Source organism: Aethalodelphis obliquidens, unplaced genomic scaffold (genome assembly GCF_003676395.1).
Source record: "Aethalodelphis obliquidens isolate GAN/ISIS:26980383/991018 unplaced genomic scaffold, ASM367639v1 scaffold14, whole genome shotgun sequence".
Taxonomy (NCBI): domain Eukaryota; kingdom Metazoa; phylum Chordata; class Mammalia; order Artiodactyla; family Delphinidae; genus Aethalodelphis; species Aethalodelphis obliquidens.
The window spans coordinates 25560374-25566373 of NW_020837958.1; the positions used below are offsets into that span (position 1 = coordinate 25560374).

At 46.6% G+C, this 6000-nt stretch overlaps 1 long non-coding RNA gene across 1 annotated transcript in view; it reads right to left on the reverse strand.

Moving 5' to 3' along the window:
* Positions 1 to 4883, reverse strand: part of LOC113624911 (uncharacterized) — a 36173-nt gene extending 31290 nt beyond the window's left edge. Inside the window, exons 1-2 of the long non-coding RNA XR_003434508.1 lie at positions 3471 to 4883; positions 2866 to 3017 (exon numbers count right to left, since the gene is read on the reverse strand). This is a non-coding gene — a long non-coding RNA (uncharacterized LOC113624911). The remainder of the gene's footprint in view (positions 1 to 2865; positions 3018 to 3470) is intronic.
* Positions 4884 to 6000: the final 1117 nt, after the last annotated feature.

The following is a 6000-nucleotide window of genomic DNA, read 5'->3' on the forward strand; positions in this document are numbered from 1 at the left end:
TAACCCTCACAAAACTCTGTGAATTAGGTCCCACGGAGAGAAGAGAAAAATGACCTCCAAGAAGTCAAGCAATTTGAGATCCCAAAGCTAGTAATTGGCAACACTGGGATCCAAACCCAGGTCTGTCTGACTCCAAAGCCCATGCACTTGGCTACTAGACTCTACTCTCCAAATTTTAGACACTGCGTGAGTCTCTCTGGTTGCCTTTAAGAGGAACCTGTTCTTGTGATCGCCTCCAGCTGTGCTGGGGAACGCCTTGGGCCCCGGATGAATTACATCTAATAAGGGGCAAAGACCCTCCAGAGAGTCTAGCCCATGAGATCAGCTTCAGAGGCCTCCGGACTCCAGCCTCACTTTGGGGAGCAGCACACACCTCCTTGGGCTCTGACCGAGAGGTTGCTATGAAGCCAGGGCAGACAGTCCCTGTTCCTCTCTCAGGGGTCATTCGTCAAGCAGTTACTGAGCATCTGTTCTCTTAGGACCCGCCTGTCTCAACCAAAGCCTGAAGCGCTGTTTCCAGTGCCCTTGCCTGGCCTCTCGGTTTGGCCTGTTCCTTTGTTCATCACGCCCAGAAGCCTCCTCCGCCGCCCCTGCACTGAACTTCTTGGATTAAGGTGGCTCTTTGTTCAGCTCTGCACCCCGCCTGTTTCCTCTCTTTAGACACAGCACCCCTAGGACAGCAACTTGATTTCTCTCTCTGCAAGTTTCAGGTAATTGACAATGGCTGCCTTGAGAAAGAGGCAGAGTCTGCGTTCAATCTCAGAGAGCAAGCACGTCATCAGTGATTAGCACTATCTACCATGGGAGGGGATGGGAACAGCAGTCTGTACAGTGGATGTTTGATATTCCTGGGCTCACACACTCACCGAGGCTTCATGTTCGGGACTCAGAACCAGCTGTCCCCATTGCTTGGATTCCCTGTGGGTGAATTTCATGAGCTAGCATAATAGTGACAAGCTCTGCCCCCCTGTCTGCCTTTTCCATAGCTCTGAATGAGATGAAGCTGTTTACATGTTAGGTACCAGAATGACAGCGAAGTTGGGAGAGAAAGACAAGCAAGAGTGAAAAGGCCTGGTATAGGCCAAAGAGCTCTGAAGTCTGATTTAGGACGTCTGGGTTGACTTCAGCTAAGCACCAGCTCACTCTCTGCCCCCAGGCAAGTCTCTGCCCCTCGCTTGGCCTCAGTCTCCCCATGTGATGCTGGACAACATCGGGGATTCTCAGTGGGGGTGAAGCCACTTCCTAGGGGGTGATCTGGACTTCTATAGGGGCATTTTTCAGTGTTACAATGGTTAGAGGCTGCTTCTGGAATTTAGTAGGCAGGGGACAAGAATGTTAGATATCCTACAGTATCCAGGACAATCCCTCACAGTGAAGAATTATCCCATACCCTACACAACTGTCACGTGTCCTACTGGATACTCATGTAGATGAAGAACTTGTTCCTAGTTCTCTGACTCTGGAATCTAGCTCTGCTTTAAATGTGAACACAATTTGTTTTTTTCACAACCAGTATACACACACTGAATTTTTTAAAAATTGAGTTACCATGTAAATCAAGGATAAAGTACATTTAAAAAAATAGTTGTGATTTCCAAAACTAACACAATATTATAAATCATCTCTATTTCAATAAGAAAGAAAAAAATAGTTGTGATTTACATAATATAAAATTCACTCGCTTTAAAAGTGTCCAATTCAGATAGGGTTTTCATCAATTCAGTGATTTGGTAGAATTGACAAGCTGGGTGACCATGACCACAAGGCAATTTCAGAACATTTCCATCCTCCTTCAATGCTCCCTCGGGTCTGTTTGCAGTCAATTCTCATGCCCACCCCCAGCTCCAGGCAACCACTGATATGTTTACTGTCTCTGCAGATTTGTCTTTTCTAGAAATTTCACATAAATAGGATCATACAATATATATAGCCTTTTGTGTTTCTCTTCTTTCACTTAGCACGTTTCTTGAGGTTCATCCACATTGGGCCATGGATCGTTATTATATAATATAATAAGGATATAATAATGATTTTAAAAAATTACGTATACAGGTGGCTTATATTATTTATGAGTTGCACTTTAGGTTAGCAAAGAGGGTATTATAAAATTTTTTTTTTATAGAAAGGGAGTCACAGGACCAACTGGGAAGGACTGGTGATTTTTAAGGACCTTGACACCTGTGAGTTTTTAAACCCTGTGCTCACAGAGGCTTACTTAGAAGGGCAACTGTAATCCAGATTTGAAGCAAACAGCAAATCTAAGCAATTGTCTTGCACCATTTGCTTTGCTCATCACACTGTGGCCTAGATTCAGATTCAGGCCAGAATCAGGGAGACTGAGACGGATAAACAAACCCAAGGGAACCATCATGAAAATTACAGGAAGAGCTTCAGATTCTATGACTCAACCTGGGTTTCAGAGTGAATCACAGCAAGACTCAGGCTGACCCCGCAGGCCCGACCCTGAGAGACCCATGTGGGCCAGCCCCACCTTCTCCACATGCAGAAAGGGAGGCCTGGAAAAGGGCTGGGAGCAGGGGGTGGGGACCAGCCACACAGCCAGACCAGGCCTGGGGGATCCTGGGAGTCTGATAATTAAATTGACACCTCTTCAATCAGACATTCTTTAGTCGTTTAGAGAAGAGCCTGAGCCGTGCAGGAAATGGCTGAGACGGAGAGCACGGAGAGCAGGGCTCCATCTCTCTCCTTCCTGACCCAAGCAGCTCTGGCCCAGACTTTTCTTCCCACCGACCCTTCCAGCTCAGAAGGCAGCACTTACCTGTTGTTACTCAGGCAGTGCTTTTGGAAGGTCTCACCACCTGCACCCACTTTAGGCGGTTTATCAGAGCATGCCTGTTACCTTACCTCCATGGAGTCCTGGAAAATAGAATGATCGCCATCCCCTTAAGTTTATTGCTGCTTTCTTGGCCCTCCTTGCAGGGACTGGAGACAGTAGATTTGTCCTTGGATCTGGCTCTGTGCCCAGTCAGGCTCTACTTACTCTTCAGGCTTCCTTGCTAAAGAAGAAAGGAACATTCATTGGAGAAGTAAATCTGACCCTGGGAGATCAGGCGATGCAGGAAGGTAGCCCAAGCATGGCCCTGGGACTCTCCACCACCCCTAGATCTGTGGTAGACAGGGAATCCCAGGGTTGGGCTCAGCACCCCCAGGGGGCCCTCACTGGAAGTGGGGTATGTGGAGGGGCAGGGATCCAGCACTCCGGGCAGTTTTGATACTCCAGGTGAGGTCATCATACAACTCTGGTTTTCAGGTTTGGGAATTTTTATAAAACACAGACCTTGGCAATTCGTTCACACAAGCACTAGTTATCTGAAAAGGAAGCATCATTCCGAAGGGGCCTCTGGTGCCCATGGCAGTCCACTGAGCCCCGGCAACCGGCGAGCGCTCCTAGCTCGCGGCTGCGCAGGGATGAGGGCGGGGATCTGGGCAGGATGGCAGCCTCGCCTCACCTGTGGGGCTGTCCACGTGGTGGAGGCCTAAATGCTTGTATGGAGCCTGGCAGTTCTTTCCGAGACCTGGGCACCAGCCTTCCATATATCCATGGCAAGCTCCAAAGCTGGACTGAGAGGTGTTTCTCAGTTATAAGCAGACATTCAGGTCTTTCTGTGCAGCCTCTGTTGGGTTTGAACTTTGGCCTGGGCCCCGCTTGATAGCAGCATGAGAGCTGGGCCACCTGTGTGAGCAGGGAGAGTCGGGCTAGAGGCAAGTGCCCTGCAGCCCAGGCTCTGATGTCAGGATAGCTGGGGCAAAGGCCGGCAGCACAACTCACATCTCCTACTGCTCTCCTCATTCCCACTCATTTTCTTGTTTATGATGGAGGAATCGCTGGCGGTGGTACAATCATTAGGGTGCAAATAAAGCGTTATGGCTGGAGGTGAGAGGAAAAACAAATAGCAGGCGCTTCAAAATCTGGCTCCTTTAAGCCTTCCGTAGCAAACTTCCCAGGTGTAGAGCAATCCGGAGCTCCTGGAGCCTGCCAGGAAGCTGCTGGATTACAGACATTTGCAAAGGAAAAAGAAGAGAGAACAGTCAGCCTGGTTTAGATAAGCGGTGCACATCTAGCCTTGGGAAGCCAGGAGTGTGTGTCTTGCAAAGCAAACAGCAGTACCTGCCAGAGCAGCGAGAAAGCTGAATTCAGGGCTTTTAAAAAATGAAATGATCATAACCCCTGCTTTTAAGAACTGTAGCAAGAAATGATAAGGTTATTTTAAACTCAATTATTTGCTCACTGCTGATGAAGCACACGTTTTCCTTACACCCAGGGGGATGTAGAGAGAAAGCTGGGCAGGATGGAGAGAGGTTAGGACCACAGGCCTTGGGCCACTGGTCAAACTGTATTTGCTTCTGGTCCCTCAACTTCCTGTGTTTGTAACCCTCCGATCCTCAGTTTCTCATCTGAAGCTTAATAGGGCTGTTGTGAGGATTAAATGAGATCCATGGAAAGCGCTTAGGACCAGGCATGTGGCAAGTATCCTATCAAGCATTAGTGGTTATTGAGCATGTGACCACCAATTTGCATATGCAGCAGATAACTTGTGAATTAGCTCATGTTTATGGTCCAGGGATGGGATCCTGTCACCGTGCACAGGCGAAGTTATCCACCTCTTCTCCCTTCTTGGTGCACTTACATGGGCAGGGTCATTCTTTTCCAGTAGGGCCTGGCTCCATTCCAAGATGTGCTTCTCGTCCAGAAAATGTTAAATCGGGCAAGATCCAAACAAATCATCTTGTCCAGGCCATTTAGTTTTTAAAGTGTATAATTCAACGGTTTTTAGTGTATTTTCAGAGTTGACCAACCATCACCATAATCTAATTTTGAATCATTTTCATCACCCCACCCCACAAAAATTGTACCCAGGAGCAGTCATTTCCCAGTTCCTCCCTGCCCACCCCCCCAGCACCCCCAGCCTTAGGCAACTACTAATCTACTTGTCTCTATAGATTTGCCTATTCTAAACATTTGATAAAAATAGAATCATATAATATGTAGTCTTTTATGACTGACTTTCACTTAGCCTAATGTTTTCAAGATTCATCATCAGTCAATGGGCATTTGGTTGTTTCCACTTTTTGGCTATTATGAATATTGCTGCTGTGAATATCCATGTACAAGTTTTTGTGTGGACATACTTTTTTATTTCTCTTAGGTACCAGGATTGGAACTGCTGCGTCTTACGGTAACTCTATGTTTATCCTTTGAGGAACTGCCAGACTTTTCCAAAAGTGTCTGTACCATTTTACATTAACACTAGCAATGTACAAAGGTTCCAATTTCTCCACATCTTCACCAACACTTGTTATTGTCTTTTTTATTATAGTCATTCTGGTGGGTATAAAGTGCTGTCTCATTATGGTTTTCATTTGTATTTCCCTGATGGCTAATGATGTTGAGCGTCTTTTCATATGCTTTTGTATTGGCCATCTGTATACTTCTTTGGAGAAATGTTGTTGGGCTGCACTCCACAGGCCTTCACGCCTTAGTAGTTGCTGAGCCTTGAGACCAAATAAAGAGCCTGGAGACAGCAACAGAAACATCAGTGGTTCATGGGACAGGGGATCTTACACAAATGGTCCTGGAGGGACACCCCACTGTGTGTGGCAGACCATGGGCAGGAATGGCAGCAGTCTTCGCTACTGGGGGAGAAGGAGGCTACCATTTACGGGGGGAATTGACATCAGGTGGGCTCATCATTAGTTACCAGGGACTAATTAAGCTCTATAATTAAGAGAATGGGATAGTCATGTGAGTGAAGCGGGACTGGTCAAGCAGGGGATGTACAGAGAGCAAGAGAACAGCCATCTTGAATGGCCTGACCATACAAATGTCTTCTGCTCATTTTTAAATTGGATTGCCCATCTTTTTGTTGTTGAATTGTAAGTGTTCTTTATATATTCTGGATTCACACCTCTTATCTGCTATATATAATTTGCAAATATTTTCTACCATTCTGTGGGTTGTCCTTTCACTTTCTTGATGGT